Source organism: Frieseomelitta varia, unplaced genomic scaffold (assembly GCF_011392965.1).
Source record: "Frieseomelitta varia isolate USP_RPSP 00005682 unplaced genomic scaffold, Fvar_1.2 scaffold_152, whole genome shotgun sequence".
NCBI classification, from domain to species: Eukaryota; Metazoa; Arthropoda; class Insecta; order Hymenoptera; family Apidae; genus Frieseomelitta; species Frieseomelitta varia.
The window spans coordinates 1,293,781-1,314,101 of NW_025109217.1; the positions used below are offsets into that span (position 1 = coordinate 1,293,781).

Consider the following 20,321-nt stretch of genomic DNA (forward strand, 5'->3'; position numbering starts at 1 on the left):
ATAGGCGGAGGATTCCGACTGTCACTGAGAACGAGAGAGAGAGAGAGTCTTCGGAGCTACGAGAACCTCGAGCGCAGTGTGCTCTAACCTCGACTCGAGTCGAGTCGACTACTCTTCGCTTCAGAAGTGCCGGCGTATGCATAATAGGTGATTTAGCTCGCGGAGCACCATAAGGGTAATCCAACTCTTAACCACGTAGGATCAGCGAGAAAGAGAGAGAGAGAGAGAGAGAGAGAGAGAGAGAGAAAGAGAGGGACGAGAAGATGAGAACCGGAGAGAGGATAAAAGAGAGGGACGAACGAGCGAGGAGGGGACGTGAAATCAAGAGGTAAGCGGAAGAGGGAGGTCGACGCCACGACGGTTGGATCCGCGAACGCGCATCGTTGTTACCGGATGCCACCGGGGCCGCGGAAGGAGATTTCACGCGCTTTATTCTCCGTGGTAAACGCTCGACTCGCGTGTCTCGAGTGAACGCAAGACCACCAGACATTGTGGCGCGAAAGAGCCAGACCGATAGATCGAGGTCAAAAATGTATGAGCTGTATAAAACGTGCATATGAAATACATCGTGTTCAGAATACATAATATATCGGTGGCAAAACTGGTGGGAAGGGGGAAGGGAGAGCTAAAGAAGGCGAGAAGGGACAGGACGATGGGGTCAGGATAATATATAACCGTCGTAATGTAACCGTAAATATATTATGAGATAAGTCTCCGAACGCGTTATCCTTTTAAAGTGAGGTTGCGCCAGCCAACACCGGCGGGTATTGGGTATTGGGATATACATACATATACTCAAGGCGGAAGCGACGACGGCGATCCACGAAACGAACGTTCATACAGGCGGGACTTTTGCGGCAAATATTTCTTACGCTCGCGTGCTAAAACATGCTTCGTCGGCCGGAATTTATCTCGACGATACCGTCACCCGAAACTCCACTTACCAAGAGGGAGGAAAGGAAAACTCGATCGCCACGCCTCGTCCTCGTCTCCTTCGTTTCTCGTTCGATCGGCGCCAATTTTTTTCTCGCCGTCCAATTGCATCGCATTTCGATCAGCTTCCAGCCGGAGCGTAACCATCGCGGGATCCTCTCTCGTGCAAGAGTCTACTTATATTCAAGGGGAATCGCCAAGAATCACGGGGAAAACGTTGGCGCGAGGCTTTAACGGGATGATTGATGACGGGCAATATCGACCGGACGTATACACTGCGGACGTGTTTCGTATGGAAAGATTTCTTAAGAAAATGTTAACAACAATCTTTCTTGTTGCTCGCGAACCGTCTGCCTCCAACTCCGATACTTCGAAACTTGGCGAGTCGATGGTAATCTCTTTAATGTTCCGTATCGTGAAAAATATCGCATCTCCCTTTTTCATCGGCTTTATCGCTCCGAACGAGATACAACAGCTGTTGAGGTGACTATGCGAGATACGTCGCGTAGAAGAGGAGCGTTAAGGACAGTCGTAAAATCGTTCGAGAGTGGAAACACGAACGAGAGCCAGTTCGCAAGCCCGCTGTAATAATCCCATTATAAATAACAGTATACGACGTGATCGGGCAATGTTTCCTGTCTGCGTGGCTACCGTGCAATCATCCGCGCCGTTTTCTTATCATTATCCTTATCACATCCGCGAAAGTAACTCCCGGTAATAACGATAGTCAGCGCTTCAACGATTCCCCGAACTTCCGTTTTATCCTCGCGGCGATAATCAAAGTGGCCGTGTCTCTTCGTGGAACTTGTCACGGACGAAACAATCGCATCGGACCACGCCCTTAGTGGCCCGGGTCTGTTGTATTCGTACACGTGCAACCACCGTTCCGAATGCATGGCGTCTACCTGCACAACTCGCGATTGGCCAAAGAACTCGCGACTTCCGCGCAACGTTCCTCGCGAGCGTTTCAGCTGCGCGCCTTCTGCCCGCGCGACGCAATGGCCGCTCGCTCGCTCGCTCGCACGCTGTACGCACCTGCGTCCACCGGAAGTCTCACAACGCGCCAACTTGCACGAACGTTGACGACACCACGATGCTGGATGGCACCGACGAAGGAATAAACTGAAGAATCGGCTGTGATGTTGCGATGCTACGCGGTTGCTTTCTCGGGTGATCAGCGCGAGACTTGTTGCGAGATTATTATCGACGTTTCAATGAAAATTTATATATCTCGCTTCGATAGTTTTAAATGTAGAAGCGAGATTCGAATGGAGTTGGAACTTGAATTGGCTCTACTTTTTCATAGTTTCCAATTTTAATTGTGAATATGCGATGTTTAATTTTACAAACAAGAGATAATTTTAAATATAGAAGCGAGATTCTAAATGGAGTTAGAACTTAAATTGGTATTGCTCCAGGATGGTATTAATATCAGAATTAATACGAATGTTAAATACAGATAATTTTAAATACAGAAGCGAAATTCAAATGGGATGAGAACTTGAATTGGCTCTACTTTTTCATAGTTTCCAATTTCAATAACAGAAATATCCGATTAATGTTTGATTTTACAGTCTACTGATCGTGTTATTGCAACAAACAAAAGTTTGTTTCCCGTCTGTTTCGTTCGACGTGGTTTCTTTCGAAATTGATATATCCATTCACTCGCAGTATTCCGCAACTTCGAGAAAATTAGACGTTAAACAGTTTGGCGAGGCGCGGTGGCCACGCCGAGCCGAAAGAAACGCGGTTAAATATTCTACGGATGTCGGAAACATTAGCCGTGTAATTTATAGGATCGCCGATGGTGGTCTTATTAGTCGTATCGGTGGATGTGAGCAATTGGATCGTGGCTCCGGGGGGGAAAGTTTTCCGCGTCGTATATTCCAGCCGGGCCGGCGATAAAGTGCATTTAAAAACGGATCCTCGATACCTCATTGCCGCGGATTCCAATCTCGTCGATCGTTTTTCTTCTGGCAACGTCTCCCGTGAGGCAAATTAAATTAACGGAAAGCGGGGAAACGTCTTCGAAATGGGAATAATTGCGAGCTTAATTGTGGCGATTCGTTTCCAAGCGTCTTGCCCCGCGCCGTCCGATAGGACTTCCCCGTCATCGACTCCCAATCCCATCGACGCGATATCCGGCGATCGTTAAACGTTCGTGGCCAGATCGTTGTTTCGTCGATGGTCAATCCCTTAAAAATGTCTGGCTCGTTCGATCGCGCCAGCATCGGCTGACGAAACATGCGTATCGTGCCAATTAATCCAAAACCAATTACTCTTTCACGCACATTTTTTTTATTTCCTGTGAACGTTTCGCATCCTCGAATCGCCACACCAAGATACACGTCGGTCGTGTCGTACTTTGTTTCAATTATCCTCCATATTTCTACCAATTATCGCGTACATCGAGCTACGAATCCCACGATCAAAGTATCGAGCCTCGGCACTCGCCGGTAATGAACGTCATTAAGGTTGGTGGTTTATCGCCGAGGAGTTCTGTGAGAGCAGCAGGGTAAGAGGAGGGAGAGAAGGAGAGAGAGAGAGAAGAGAGTGCGGTTCACAGTGACCCGATGGGAAAAAGTTTCGAATTAGACACGCTGTAATTATCGCCGATAAACTCGCCAGCGCGGAAGAATACAAAATATATATATATATATATATACGTACTACAAATTGTCTAATTGTCGAACTTCAGCCAAACGAATCGTGCGAAATTCTTTCAAAGGAGAATCTCTATTCTCTTTAAGATGTGGAGAAGCAAATTATCGCAATCTCGATTCGGATTTTCGGCTCGTTCGAGCGTTAAACTATTCCGAAAGGTGTACGACAGATTGTCTCTAAATCCAATATTCCAAGTAACTCTGCAACATTCCGACACCGTCAAAAACGACCGAGGTATTTCGACTCCCAGACAATATATACACATATACATACGCGTGAATATGTATATACACATGTACGTACAGACACGTAGAAGGATTCGTAGCAATCGACACTAGCTGCAGGGCACGCGGACACCCTTTTACCAGGAGCCTTGTTATCACGTGCTTTAAGGCGAGTTGCAAATCGATAAATAACTGCGGCAGCGGTCCGCGGAAGAAGATGGTGCGGCGGCCGCTCAAATCGAACGAAACGAACAAGAGAAAATCGCGCGATGCGAGTGTCCGTACCGCAAACGAATCGCACGTAATGAGGGATAAACCACAGACCCCCACCTTGCTCTGCGGATAGACGAACCAACGAACGAACGAACGAGCGAGCGGAATCAGCCAACGTACATCGATACCACCACACGACTTCCTTCCTCCTCGCCCTCGTTACTTACGACAATGAAATTCGAAAGCCATTTCGCTCGCGAGACTCTAGACTAGATTCCGTTCTGATGCGGCTGGATTTTAAATTGCGCTGGCTCCTCCGTCAGAGCGAATACCACGCTCGATATCTCACGCGTTCGCTCGAATCAACGGACGTGCAGGTTGTTTCGCGCGGTCGTTTGTTGACGTCGTGAAGAAGGTTTGTTAGAGGAGCGGCCACGTTTGAACGATTGCCAATTTCGAGAACGTTTTGCCAAAATTGGCTGTAAAAGTCGACTGTTTCTTCGTTTCGAATTTGACGTTTCATTTATTCAATTTGGCTGTGTAGCTTAAAAAAAAATGCTTGACAAGCATTCGCAGAAATTATTTTTTGCTTCTTCCGCTAAGATTTTCTATTAGATACTGAAAATTCTCAAAAACAATACTATTGGTGAATAGAAAAAAATTATTTCGATGATGTTTATCCTTTTTTGGTCTTTTTGGTAAACGAACAATGTATATATATGTGCACGTAGATTGCCAAGCTACTATTTTAATAAAGACTATTTGCCGAAACCGACTGTAAAGATTAACTATTTATTGGGAAGTTGACATTTTATTCATTTAATGGTTATACAGCTTAAAAAATGTTTGAAAAGTTTCACAGAAATTATTCTTTGCTCTTTCTGCTAAGATTCTTCATTAGACGCTGCCTCAGAATCCAAATAACATTATCAATGAATACAAAAAAATTATTTCAGCGATATTTATCGTTTTTGATCTTTCTGGCGAACGAACGATGTTTGTACGTAGGGTGGAGGAGGAGTCGATACGCTTTAACGTCAAAAGGAGATTTATCATTTATCGCACGCTGTAACGCTCCCGCAATACGAGGAAATCGACGTAGTTCAAAAGGAAGTCTTCTCGCGAAAGTATTCCTCGATTCCCTCTTCTTCTTTTTTTCTCGTTTCTCCTTTATATGGTAGACTTTCATTTTCTTAATTGCCTGTTGCCAAGATACCTCGACGTAATCTTACTAGCGTTTATACTTTGTCAAGTGTTCGAGTCGCCGGGAAATAATCAAAAGGGCGTTGGTTCCCGATATCAAAGGGAAAGATACGTATCCGACGAAACGGAAATGGAACGTTTCTCACAGGCTGCTCGACTAGCTATTTCCTCGCGCGGAACGTTATGTTAATGGAGCCAAACTGACTCGACTCCAACTGATCAGCCTCGTTTTCTAAATATTTTCACAAACAGTAGCGAGAACAAAATAACGATCGAAACGTTTAATTTTTTTTTTTGTAAAGTCAACCGATCTCGATCCGTGTGGAATCACATATATTCTCGGTCAGTCTTCCAATTAAGTTTCTCACTCGGCGTGTTTCTCGCCCCCTCGGGACGAAGTGATACGTAACGGATACGTTCTAAACACAGATGATCGTGGCTATGATCGAGCTTGCTAGAAAATTCCTGTGGCGCATCAATGCCAGGCATAATACGATTCTTATCGCCAGACAGCATCAGCTAATAAGCTGGCTCGCGAGTCCTTAATTGAAGCGAGGACGTGCGTGATTCGATACACACGTGTTGCGTGGCGTGTTCTCTCTTGCGCGTTGCACTCGGGTTACGATCTCGGAACACTTGGCTGAACATCGCGAGATCTAACGTCCTCGGCCAGGGCCAGGTTAATGTATTCGAAAAGTTGCCGGCAGAGATTACGCGCGATTCCAGCGACGATCCGTGGGAGGGGCAAAGGTCAAGGGAAAACGGAACGCGCAAGCGGCTATAATAACGAACGATCAATCGTTCGAACCACGCATGCACAATCGCCGATTGCAACCGTTTCGTCGATCGAAGCGATTATTCCTCGTGGCTGGTGGGTCCTTCCAATTTGAAACGCCGTGGCTAGCAAGAATATTGGAATTTCCATCGGTAATCTCGTACTAATTGCCGCGTTTAAGCGTAAATCAAGAAACTAGATGGAAGGGAAGAAAGAAGAATCGTGCGCCTCGTGGATTAACGCGGGGAAAACTGGACAAGTAAAGAAGTCAACAGGGAAGGGGACAAGTGCTGCGAGCAACGCAGTTTCAAAGTTTCCACGAAATCGTTGGAAACGGGATGAAGAATGAAAGTGTGAGAGAAAAAAAGAAAAAAAAAGAAAAGTTCAAACGAACGACACGTGGATTATTTGTCGCACCGTCGAACACCACCTGCGGAATGACACGGTGCTTATCGTACCGCGGCACACGGCCCCTATCGCGTTTATTTCAATTAATATTAAAGCCAAATAGCGAAGCTGTCGGATAGCCGGTCGGATGGCTGGTTTTTTGGATAAATAGACGGTCCGCTGGTCGAACAAAGAGAAAGACAAACTATTCGTTCGTCGTTGGACCGCCGAAGGCGACATTACCTTAATTGCTACGTAGGAAACGTGTTTTCACTCCTCTCTCGTTTCCCACTTCTCGTTCCTTCATCCCTTTCCTCTCTTTGGACACACACTCTCTCTCTCTCTCTCTCTCTCTCTCTCTCGCGATGCTTCATACTCGCAATGTCCACTAATACAAATTTGGACGGCAAGGGTAAAACGCGTGGAGTCTCGCGGCGCTCTTTCATCGGAGTAACTCGACGGTTCGTCGACGCCCTCGTACTCGCGGTCGCCACGTTCTACACGCTGTTAGCAAACAGTACTCCGAGTAATTGTGTAAATCACTAGGAGCGTGACAAACGACTCGGCATACGCGTCGCTACGGCCGGCTGACACGGTAAAATATGCTGCCAGAGAAAAAAAGTTTTCCTCTCTCTCTCTCTCTCTCTTTCTTTCTCTCTCTCTCTCTCTCTCTCTCTCTCTCTGTTGTGTGTGCGTCGTTGGGCCGATCGTTTGCGTTCAAAAGGAAGCGCGAAACTCGCAACACCACCAAGCACAACTCGCCCGAGTTGTAAACTCGACGACAGTTCTCCGAGACGACGTTGAAATCGGAGATCGGAGATTCGCTCGTTCTCGCGTGGCCGGAACCACGCCACTTTGGCCCGAGTAAACCCGACTCTCGCAAAATTGTTCACAAGGCTGAACCGATACTGCCTCGTACCCTAGGGTTATGCGTCTAAGACTCAACGAAAAACGTGCGTGCAAAGACTTGACAAACATACTTTATATGATAAATATAAATCTTTGACGTGGCAAATGACCGCTTGCAACTTCCGCTTTGCGTACGTAGAAGCGGAACAACTGTAACAAGTTCGAACGTACGCTCGTTCCAAGACACGAAGGGTATTGTGCGGTTGCGTTCCGCTCTGATTGATGGAGCAACCGATCTTCTGATATCACTGAAACTATTTACGATGTAGATAGATAGTGGGAAGGAATAGATAGACGTACGCAGAGGATAAAAGCGGTAGAATGCAATTGCGTTGAAATATTTCGCGATCGTTTTCCCGAGTGTTCTACGGTTTGAACCAAGGCTGGCAGGATCGATCCCACCGAACCATCCGAAATTTATTCGTGAACGATGGAACTTTGATGTAGACTGGCCCCGAATACGAAGTCACGAACCGTAAGAGCCCTCCTCCGATATTTGAAGTTCGGCCGTAAGCATCATTTCCCGGGCTTATTCCTTTTAATCCCGGATTTTTGATGTTTCTACGGTTTCCAGAAGCAGGATTTACTACTCCTGCCACGGTTTGCATTTTCCTCTCTGTATTGTCCCGAATTTCGACGTTCCCTTTCCTCCGTTGGAAATTACCAAGCACGCGATGGAAATCGTGCAAATGGAACACGTTACAGTCAACGATTCGAATTACACGATCAAAAGAAAATTCCTCTCTATCTCTTTCCTCGCTGAAATCTTAATTAATACCCTGTCCGGTGTTTTCCGTGCGACTCGTCAGTCTTAGGGGCGAGACACGCGTTATTAACCGGCTAAATAGAGTGTTTTCGTGAGAATCTACGTGAGTGCCACGCATAATTTCATAAATCACGGTGACCGTGATGAACGATCCCCTCCGTACGTGCTCGCTTCTCGAAGCGGCGCGAATGAAATACGCTCGCATGGACAATTTTCTTCGCGTTATTCACGACCGGACTCGAAGTATTTTCGTACATTCGCCGCCCGCATGCGCCAGGGAATACTGAAACGATTAGAAACGAAAAGCAACGTAACAGGCGGGAGGAACGCTCCCTTATGGAAAAGTAATTTTAAAATTCAGTACAGAGTGGTCGAGAATGGATTCGTCATACATTTTTTCCCCGCGTGCTTTTCAATTATCGGCAAGTTATCTATTACCTATGGTTACCCTTTTCTTCGTAAAAGTGGTAAAAATGTGATTCCCTTCCAAGTGTATCATTTTCGAGTAGGAAACGAAAATAAGAGGGAAAAAAAAGAGATAGAAGAAAGGAGGGAGGAAGAAGGACGGGTGGATCGATAGAAAATTTGAACTGAATTCAAGCAATTTGTCTCCTGTCCGCCGCGATCGAAGCCGTGTTCCGAAAATCAATCGCAACGTGTTACTGGAACGATCCAATCCATCCTCGAGGATTCTTTATCCCGGAGCCATCAGCTCCTGCGGAGGCATGCACAGCGGTACACGCTATGGAAATCCAATATCCGACACCGGGCAAAAACGCCTTAGGATGCCACGCGTGGCGAAAATTTATCGATTGATCGATGTCCCCCCTGACACCGTACGGTTTGCCGTAGAACCATGATGCTCGATTTTATGCGCCATGGTTACCCAACGCCAACTTATCACCTCTCTTTCATTTTTTTTTCTTTTTTCCCTCCTTGTCTCCGTGAGATTCGGTTCTCATCCATCAGTAGCCATCTTGCTATGCCGCGCGTGTCCAAAGGCGAATTTAAACTTTATACTTACGGGATGTTATAGTCCCGTTCGTGAATATTAGAACTTTCCAAGTAGAGGAGGTAATGTCTCAAGACACTTTGTATTTTCAACATTACAACGTTTCTCGCAATGATAATCGTTTGATTTCAATTTTATAAAATCTTCAATTGAAAATTTTCCTCAACTGCGCAAACTCTTTATCACGCGAAGTGATATTTAATTTTTCCACTTTCGAGCGAGAACTCTAGCCCCGATCTCTCGTTCAACTCTGCTTGTTCAAAGTAGAAAAGTCTGAATCCCCCTCGATGATTTAGCACCGATGAAAAGGAGAACCGGACGAAAGTAACATGGGAATAAAATCTGGAAAACGTTGCGGGAGCGTATCGAAATTGCAGGTTGCGTCGTGGCGTGTAACGCGGCTGTAACATTGCGGTTCGCAGTCCTGGACGATTATTAGGAAGGGCCTTTGGACTCTATAGAAGTGGCGCGAGTTTCCATCGTCGTGAAACGTACGCGGCTCTCCACTCGTTTGTTTCTTAATTGTGCTGGGAAGTTGCGAGGTGAAATTTCGTCCGGACGGGAGCATGGGAAAAGAAACCTGCCTCGTCGAGGGGGGAAACGTGTTATTTCGTAGCTTCATTCCCCGTATGGGAACGCACGACTGCGAAATCGTAATAGAAAACGCGCACGCAAACGGTTCCGGATCGACCTGCTGATTGCGTTCAAACACTTTACGATACTTGACCCCTGAAGACTTTCGTTCACTTCGCGTCCAACAGACATGACTGTGTGCGAATGTGAGAACGATCAATCGTCGACAGTCCTTCGTTCTTCAGCGACAGAATTCGTTAACGAAAATTCAACGGCAACGAGCATCGTGACCATCGATGAACTCTCGATGTCGCTGCACATATCGAGAAACGATCCTCCGTACCTGCGAAAATAATTGAAAATAAGACGCTCCGCGCAGCCGGAATTATTCGAAACGAGTCGTCGTGCCCCCGGCGCCAGAAAATTGCTGAAATTCAGGTTATCAATTACCGGCATCGTGTTTCTCATTAACAGCAACGACTCGTGATGAGCGAAAAGCAGTGCCGAGGAAGCCGTGTAATTATAAAATTCATTAAATATGGAGATTGTATTTATACGCGAGCTTCCAAGAATAATTTGCGCTCATTAACGGAAGCTCCCGATGAAAAATTCATCGAGCCGAACGATAGCGGCCGAACAAGACAGCGTCAGAGAGAGAGAGAGAGAGAGAGAGAGAGAGAGAGAGAGAGAGAGGGAGGGAGAGGGAGAGGAAGGGAGAGTGGGCAGGATGGAAATCACGAGACTGCGGCAAAGGCGGATTTTTCTGCTACCGAATCTTGCCTGGCTATTTCGCGAATCATTCCCTTCTTTTCTCTCTCTCTCTCTCTTTCTCTCTCTTTCTTCTTTCTTTTCTCCAACGGGCAGGTATACGCCGCGAGAATCGGCCTATTTCAAACGGCGTCAAATCGACGCGTTCTCCGGCCTGTAACGAGCGATTTACATCGAAATCAGGATGGCACGTCGAAAGAGTATCTCTGGCGTGTCGATGATTGTATTGCTAATCCCTCGGGCGACGTTGTCGGCCCACGAAAATTGCAAGCTACCGGTTACGATATTTCGCGTACGGTATGTTTGCCGATAGACACACGCGTACACGCATAGTATATATAGACAGACAGTGAGAGAGTGAAAAAAGTAGAAGCGGCATAGGCGGAAAGGGATGAAAAAAAGAATGAAAATCATAACCCCAGGCACCAATCGCAATTTCGTGCTTTCTGTCCTGTCGCAATCGATGCGTTCGGCGTTATCCTATAGCCGAAAAATACGAGCGCTTGGAGGAAAACGCTCGATAGCCGGAGAGACCGTTATCGGCAGCGCCAGCCACCGGCCAGCCTCGGTTCCTGGGGACATGTATCGCGCTAAGTGGACACGTGCGCGATATTAATTGTAAAATCGTTCTAATTAACAATACCAGGCCGCACGAGGCCAGGTGACACGCGTAACAAGCGCCGTTATGCGCCAATACGAAATATACCGGTCGATCGTTACGTCACCGTCTCTTAAAGGTGCACGACGTTTAATTAATGTTAACAATTATCGGGACGTCGTGTTGCTCGCCGCGTCGTTACAACGAATCGATAATACGTCGGTTTCCGGTATCCCCGAAACGGAGGAAAAAGTTCTCGCGGTAATTACACCAGGCAATTAGATTATTGTATAACAGCTACCCACCGTCGGTATTTCGATATTTCGCGTCGAGTAAAAATAATTCCCATATTTCCAATGAAAATTCCACGAATTTCCATGAATTTATTCTCCTCGGCTCGGCCTCGAAACCGGCTAATAACGTAGAAGGCTGGCCAGGGCTTTGCAACTCCGGTCCATTAAAAACTTCGCCCGGGCCTTCGTTTAAAAGCCTGTTCCCAGTTTCGAAAATGTGTAATTTTTTTCACTTATCGAGACGGGCGGGTGGGAGCAAACTTCCCATCGATTCTCCTATGTACTGTTTCCACTTTCGTAACTACGGCACACTGCGACGTATAATACGCGCGCGGTAGTCGTAGAAATAAGCCGATCGAGTGACTGACTGGTAGAGAAATCGTCCAAGCAACTCCTACAACCGTCCGCTTCCCAGACGTAATAAACGACGGTAAACTTCGAGGAACAGAATCCGCCGCTGTGATGTAGCTACCTGCGCGAACGAATAACCGATAATCCCGCAATAACGATAAACTTTTGATACGCGAGTTTCTTCCCTCTCGTCTCGTTTTAGTTTCTCTTCTTGAAGAAAGGAAAGGGTTTTTCGCGCGTGAAACAAGACGAACCCTGAAGCCCTGTTTGCCAGCGGTGTTTGCGTTTCTGTATGGTGGTCGTCGCTTCCGGCAATTATCCTGCAGACGGTGGATCGGAATTGGGACAAAACGACGGGGAGGGAGGTGGAACGGGAGCAAACGACGCGCGTCCCCGTTCGACCCGCTAATTCGTTTTAACCTGGCCAATTTCTGGCCCTCCCGGCCTCGCAGGAAACTCAATTACAACGGCTCGCGGCACGAACGGGAGGCGCGTGGCGCGATCGCGACGAGTAAGGAGAAGGAATTCAGCCGGGACTGAGACTCGGCTCGGTGAAATTGCGCTCGAGATTATCGAGTTAGATCGATCAAAACGCGTTCATTAATTGCATTCTGCAGATTTGAATGCGCGGCTATGCAGGAAATCCGTTTAAATCGATCATTAAACTGTCCGGCGAGCATCGGCTGCCAGCGAGAATTCATCGCGCGCGGGTGCCCGAACCCTCCGTTTCCGGCTGTCTTCGTCATAGGCGAGCCAGACGTTTTCCAGCGGCCTAATGGAGGATCAAAGATTCATCGAATAACTCGGAATATAAAGTCTCCCCGTACAAGCTCTCCATTAACCGTGCAAAAATGGGGCCAAAGTAGACGCGAAATTCCCTCCTTTGAACAGCGGGTGCGCGGCTCTACCAAGCGGAATCTCGCGTCTGAAAGCTGCCACTGCTAATTGTATCTAATTAGCTTAGACATTAGCGACAGGGGGCAAAGGACCGAGAGACTTCCGGGGCCTTCCCACTGGTGTCTGGTAAACTATTTAAACGGAAGCACTGGTAATTTCGCGGCGAACGTCTCAAAGCGAAAGTTTCGCCAATCTTTTGCCAATGTTTCGAAGCGTGGTAGTAGCCGGCGCCGTGTGAACGAGGGAGAGCGAGGAAGCGTTCGAGGGCAAGCATAATGGGGCCTAGGACCAAGGTGGAAATCCATTTAAAGCGATCCTCGACGCTCGTATCGTCCAGCTAGAGACCGCGTTAAATGGAAGGGCACGGTGTAATAAGCAACTGCTTGGAATCTCACCTTCGGGCTGTTTAACGGGCGCGCAAGTGTTCCTTTCTCTCTCTCTCTCTCTCTCTTCCCCTCTCCCTCTCTTTCTCCATCTCTTCTCTTAAACCCACCGCTCGGGAACACGCAGTCTCTCTCGGCCTTCTCTTCCCCTCTCCCTCGCCCATCCTCTTTTGTGTAGTCACATCTAATTAACCAAGGTATTGCAAGGGAGCGGCGTTGATCTCTACTTCCCTAGGCAGCCCAGAAATTTCAACCCTAAGAGGATGCGGTCGAAGTTAAATGAATTAGCGATAAAGTCATTTCAGACACCGGCAGCGTCTGATTGAACGTTCGCGAGAGACGAAGCGACCAAGATGAAGAGAGAAAGAGAGAGAGAGAGAAAAGTGGCAAGGTGGCGCACGGCTCGAAGGCAACCAGCGATAGAAGGGAAAGGATTTTCCGTAAATGGACCCTCGATTTCAACGGGTCGCGTGAAAAGCCACCGACCCGTTCGAACGAGTACGAGGGTCGCGATATTTTCCAAGATATCCGACCAATTTGCAATAAAGCTTCTGAGGATCGTCGCTGGAAGAAAAAAAAAGAAAAAACTTCAAGAATTTCCCTAAGAACTCGATCCATCGGATAAAGGAACGGGTATATCCTCATTGATTTCCTGCGTGAGAGAAGAAGGCTCCGTACCGCGAGGCTGCGTGATGAGAGTCGGGCACCGCGGTATATTCCACGACGTAGCTGTGCCGTAAAACGAAATAAAATCTGGACCAAGTTGAACGAGAAATTTATCAAGATTTTGCCCGATCGAGGAACTTCGTTGCGGCGCCCCGATCGAACCCGAGACCCTAAACCCCCTTTCTTCTTACCCTCTCGACATCCTCACCGTGTGCCCTTACATTCAACGATATTCCTTTACAAAATACTGCCCAGAGACGATCGCCGGGACCTTTTTCTTTGGCAAACAAGAAGCGTACACGAGAGGCTCGTTTCGAATTCACCGGGAGTCTCTCTCGCGCTACCCCCTCGAGTCATCGTTTCCTCGCGCTCGACCGTAAAACGCGCGTTTCTGTTTGCACGGGTCCCGAGGCCCGATGAAACTTTCCTACGCACCCCGCAGCCGCGGACGAGGTCCTACGGTGCCAAATCATTGTCATATCCGTGAAGGAAAATCAATATTTGACGGTGGCCGATGTACGCGCGCATACATACGATTCCTGTTCCACGTAATTCCTGCGGTCGCTCAGACGGTTGTGTGTACGCGACCAATTTTCAAAAGCCTACAAATCCCCGTGGACGAACAGAAAAAAAAATACACACGCGCGCGCGCGCGCGCGCGTACGTGTACAGAGAAAAAAAAAACTTTGAAAAAACGTGTACCGCGATTTCGAAATGAAAGTCGAATTTTCGTGTAAAAAAAAAAAAAAAAAAAAAAAAAACGAAGAGAAATTTTACTAATTTACGAGAAATTTCCGTTTTCTGGATTAAAACGTACATCCTGTACAACGCTCGAAAAGCGGAAACGTCCTGTTAGATAACGTGCACCGTGGAAACGCAATATTTTTGGAGGGTACAAAAGCTAGGAGAGAAGAAGTCAGCTATCCGCCAACGCTTCGAACAGGAACCTATTTCCTAGGGCGTAACGAAAGCCGCTGAATCAACCTCACAGAGATGTTGTCCTACGCTTGACACGTGTTTTCTCTTCCAGTTTACCTTTTTTTTTCTTTTTTCTTTTTTTTTTTTATACGTCCTCGTTCATTTGTCACGACCATTCTTCTGGCTTTATTTCACATTGTCCAAGGACTCGTGAAGGAAGAATGGGTAAGGGATTCGGTTTATCGATTTTTGTCCACATGAATTAGACATAAGATATTATTTTTAATCGAGGATGGAGAAATAACAAAGCTGACGTGTAATTTGCGAAGAAATTTCTCTCAAGTACTTATTTTAAAAGAAGATTGAATTTCTTTTCTATTCAACCGGTCAATCATCAACTATATTTTTTAAACGATCACTAGAAATTACTATTACATTATTAAATTAGTTAATATTATAATATTAAATTGCTTAATTATTATAATATTAAATTACTTAATATTATGATGTTAAATTACTTAATTATTATAATATTAAATTACTTAATATTATTTAATGTTGTAAAATGATTTATAACTATACTGTAGATGTTCACGCAAAATTTATATTTATATTTTCGAGCATAAACTTCAGATAATTATTCACTATCCATCTATTTATAAATAAATATAAAATATAAATTTTCTTTTTATTTAATCATAATAATTTAATTATAAATAATAAGAATATTCCTACGCTTTCTCATCTGTGTTTCAATTTTGGTAAAGTGCTACAAAAATTTAATTTAAGAAAAGCATCCTCTATTTGAATTAATCTTCTAACGCTTTTCATTATAAAAGAAAGTTACTGTAATCTGTAATAACTATTTTTCAACTTTAAAACTGACAACTCAAGCTCAAAAATGTATTAACAAATGGATGATGTAGAAATTACTTAAATACATATATTTATATATTAATTATATTTACTTAAACACATATATTTAATATAATTAATACATTTTTAAGCTTACGAGTTGTCAATTTTAAAATTAAAAATAATTCTTAAAATATTTATTATAGATTACAGTAACTTCAGTATTTATACATATATAGTTTAATATATATATGTACAATATATTTTGAAAAAGCAACACGTGTTTAAAGCTTCAGTCAAAAAAAAACATTACATTTCGTGTCCTCTGATACTGCGGATTTTCGAGCATTTCGACCTGAAATACCGGCTGTTTAACGACTATGATAAATATCGCGAGAGTAACGTTTAATCAGCGACCACGCAAACGTTGCATAATTACACTTCGAAGCTGTACCGATACCACCAGCCAGCGAGAGTGGCATTTCAAGATGAGTAACAAAAGCATTAACCAGCGTGTGCACAGAGCTGAATTATTTCGCGCTCGATCGTGCATCTGCGATTTTTTCCAACATCGATGTTCGAACCTCCAGATTTACAAAGCACGTGTCTGCGTTTTTAACATTTCCTCCTTTGTTTTCAATTTTTGAAAAAAAGGAAAAAAGAGTTGGACAGACCCAAACTACCGAACATTCAGCCTCTCTTTCTTTTTTGTCTAAATTTCATATACATACACGAAGGCAACGAGTGCCAATGGAACACATGCGATTGCGCAAGAAAATCGGCACTCAGGCCGATCCATTGGACGGATCGAATTTCGCGAATGCCGCTGCAGCTCCATCAAATTCCAGTCATCGTGGGGGCTCGCACACGCGTAACATCGACGCCACTAATTCATCGCCGCGCTAATTTACCACCACAGGGCTCGAACTATGATAAATCAGCCTGAATTAATTCGCGAGAATGCCACCGGGGACGAGGGAATCAACGTCGCGAATTCTGAACAGCGTCGCGCATACTCCGCGCGTTTCCTTCCACCTAAATTCTTCCTTCTTCCGACGCTACGGACACACGATCTTTGGCTAAAACCTGCGCTGCGAATTTTATAAAAAAAAAAAAAAAAAAAATCGACAATTTCTGTGCAGTTTCATTCACTATAAACGTTATTAAGTTTTTAGCAAATTCAATTTTTCTGATGTCACGTTAATGAAACGAGAATGAAGTGATTGTCTCTCTGTTCCTTAGTAAATGTAATTATTTTATAGAGTAAATATGTTATTTAAGAATTTATACTACTTGATTTAACAGTGAATATATTATTATTAATAATAAATAAATATATTACTTAAAAATTTATACTGCTTAATTTAATAATAAATATATTATTTAATTGTAGTAAATTATATATAAATAATATTTATATATAATATACTATATATAGTAAATATAATATTTATAAATATAATATATTATATATAGTAAATATATTATTTAAAAATTATACTGCTTAATTTAATAATAAATATATTATTTAATTGCAGTAAATATAATATTTATATATAATATACTATAGATAGTAAATATAATATTTATAAATATAATATAATATTATATAGAGTAAATATATTATTTAAAAATTTATACTGTTTAATTTAATAATAAATATATTATTTAATTGCAGTAAATATAATATTTATATATAATATACTATAGATAGTAAATATATTATTTAAAAATATATATTGCTGAATTTAATAATAAATATATTATTTAATTTTAGTAAATATAATATTTATATATAATATAATATATTATATATAGTAAATATATTATTTAAAAATTTATACTGCTCAATTTAATAATAAATATATTATTCAATTTTATTGAATCTAACTGTAACACACGCAGTCTCGCAATTTTCAATTTGCGACGCAACATTTATCAAGAAGTAATTCACTCATCTTTCCAAATCAGAAATTTAATAACAAATAACAATTCAGTGATAGGTAACATTTTAACGATAAATTTCCAGATGAGAAAGTTGATGATAAATAATTATTCGGCAATAAATAACAAGAGCAAGCTGTTACCCGCGGAAAATATCTCGGAGAAAAAGAGTGAGACCCGGTGAAAAAACGCGAGATCGAATTAGTTTCCGCGCTCATTCAATTTATCCGCCATCGCAGAGAACGAACGGCGACCGAGCTCCAAGAGAAAATGATCGCGATCGACGATCCAACGTCGAACGAACGAAGTCTCCGATACAGGATCGATCGGGAAGGGACCGAAACCGACGTAGATGCGCTGCTAAATGCAGAGCAAAGCACGGGAAATGCTCATCTTCGATTCAGTTCAGCCGTTCGCGGTCTTTATTCCTCCAAAGGAAAATCGAACCAGGTTCCGTTACTATGAACGGTTACTTCGCCAACGAAGAAGAGAACAAAGGAGACTCTCCCAGAAGGAGGGAGGATCACTCGTGGATTCATCGTTCGAGAAAATTGTCTTCTATCGTTCTAAAACAGCCTGGAGATCATAGGAGAGAACGTTTTCCGCGATGTTTCATGGCCAGAGGTTAGAAAATGGCCGTTGACGATGGAACATTCTGTTCGGACGCGATCTTCTTCGCGAGGAATCCCGAACGACGAAGGCAGTTATCGAACGTACACACGTCTTTAAGTGTGAAATTTTCAAAAAAATCGATTTTTTTTCTTTGTTTTTGTTTTAAATAGTAGTTCGAAGTCTTAGAAATAAGATACAAATGGTCCTAGCCTTTGAAACGACTTGTTTTGGGATGTAATAATAAATCCAGAAGTGGATACAGAATAATTGAATTTGCATCACTGTTTGCAACTTTAAACAGTATTATAAAGTGTAAATCGTGCGATTCAAATGTTACTTTTGATGGATCGAATATTAGGGGACTTGGATTCAATTTAGTTGTGAATTGTAAGAACTGTGAGCCGCGATATATATAAGAAAAAAAAAAAGTAAGTAAAGGATACGTATGAAAAATGACGTTCTGAATTTTTAAACGCGTTTTTCTCGAAACTAGGTTTTTAGAAAACGGTGTGCAAGATATCTCGGAATCTAACCAACCGATTACCGTGAAACTTGGTACGTATCTTTAGTGTAACATTTACTAGGGACTGACGATCGAACATTTTTTAATTTTTAACAATTTCGGAAAATATCAACAAAAAACGTAGAAACTTTTGATACACAAATTCGATACATCAAAAACAAATAGCTGCTATTTTCATAATTTTCACAGAAATGAAAATGTTGGATCGTCGATCCCTAGAGGATATTGTTTACTTTTGAACTTTTCTTGCCTTTTTGTTGCAACAAATCCTGTTTGGCTGGAATCATGCACAATGTAAAAAAAAGTTATGTAAAAGGATGCCGTTAAAAGGCTAAATAATAATTTCTGTTCTCTTTTAATGCTGCTTTTTATAATTCATAATGTGTTAAAATAAACCATAAAAGCTCACGTCAATTAAATATGTAGTTTTTTCTTTTACTAGCCCTCCAAAGTATACGTAATTTTTAGGCCCGTCACACTATCCTGCCCCCTTAAAAAAAAGAAAGAAAGAAAGAGAAAAGAATCGTCCTGAATTTTAAGATCGATCTAGCTTTTACCTTGCGTATTTGGCTGGCACGTGTGAGTTGAGAACTATTTCACGAATTACATGAAAGAACATATGAATTGGAAATGTTCAATCGTATTTCTCTGGCATGCAGACAAGAGAACATGGGTGAGATTTAATTGTTAGTTTTACGAAAAAGCATTTGATAAAGAGCGATGTAAAATAAAATGATATTCCATTGTTTTTTCTGAAAATATATATTTTTCTGTTTTAAATAAGAGATTACTATTATTTTTCTCAATATTTGATTTACGTTCGATTTTCGCTCGTCTATGAAATTATTTAATTATTAAAAATTTCATTTTCAAGAACATTTGATAGATGAAATTTAATTAACCACGAGATAAATAATTTTTTAAATAATAATATGTTAAATTGTTAATAATTTTTTTCTAAAAGTGCACAACTTCCATTTGATTTCTATTTGATTAATCAATAGGAGCTATAACAGCTCCTTCTCTTCAATTTGCTTAAAAATTTCTGATAAATCTACAGCTTACTCACTATAAGTTCTTACTATCAATCTGTCATTACACGGAACACGTTTAACCTAAAATTCTTCTATTTCAATCTTACTTTTATTTCAATAAAATAAAATTTATATTAATTAATAATTTGTATTAATCTAAACCACATGCCACACTAACAACAACTTTTCACCGAATTTGAGATATTTTTCAATACTAGAAAAACACACGTTAGTCGGATCGAGAGAACGTGGCAGGATTAATAACGAAACAAAATGTTTCGTTGCGTTTCCTTTTTTTTTTTTTTTTTTTTTCAAAACGGCGACTGCAGCTTTCATCAATCTCGAATCTGTTGAAAATTGAAGTTTAAAAAAAAAAAAGGAAAAGCAAACCAACCAGCTCGACCATTTCGTCTGTAATGACGTAACAATATCATCGTACCTCGAGGATCGCTCAATATCGTTGTTCGAGAATGGGTGGGTAGAGGTTGATCTATTTTTTCGATGGCACCCCATATACGGTCGGGCAATGATAGACCGACAACCTGGAAAATCAGTTTTTCCCCGCGCTGGCGAGTCGAGGGGAGGGGAGAGCTCCGGTTTATTGCATTGCAACGCGGCGAGCTCCCAAGAGTGCGCGACAAACTTGTTTTCGCCCTCAGTTCGTGAGATTCTAGCCTTGTGTCCTTCGTTATCGTGGAATATACTGGGTCGGGGCAGAGTAACGATATAGAGCCAGACGAAGAACCTATTGCCACTCAACCTCTTAGCTACGGCGAGATTTTTCTCTAGGTTCGACAAGCAAACTGTGCAAAAAAAAAAA

The 20,321-nt window shown here is 42.8% G+C and overlaps 1 protein-coding gene across 1 annotated transcript in view; it reads right to left on the bottom strand.

Moving 5' to 3' along the window:
• The window catches only part of LOC122535348 (MOXD1 homolog 2), a 119,359-nt gene extending 106,379 nt beyond the window's left edge, over positions 1-12,980 (bottom strand). The window contains exon 1 of the mRNA XM_043666822.1: positions 12,962-12,980. The gene's annotated coding sequence lies outside the window, so the exon portion shown is untranslated. The remainder of the gene's footprint in view (positions 1-12,961) is intronic.
• Positions 12,981-20,321: the final 7,341 nt, after the last annotated feature.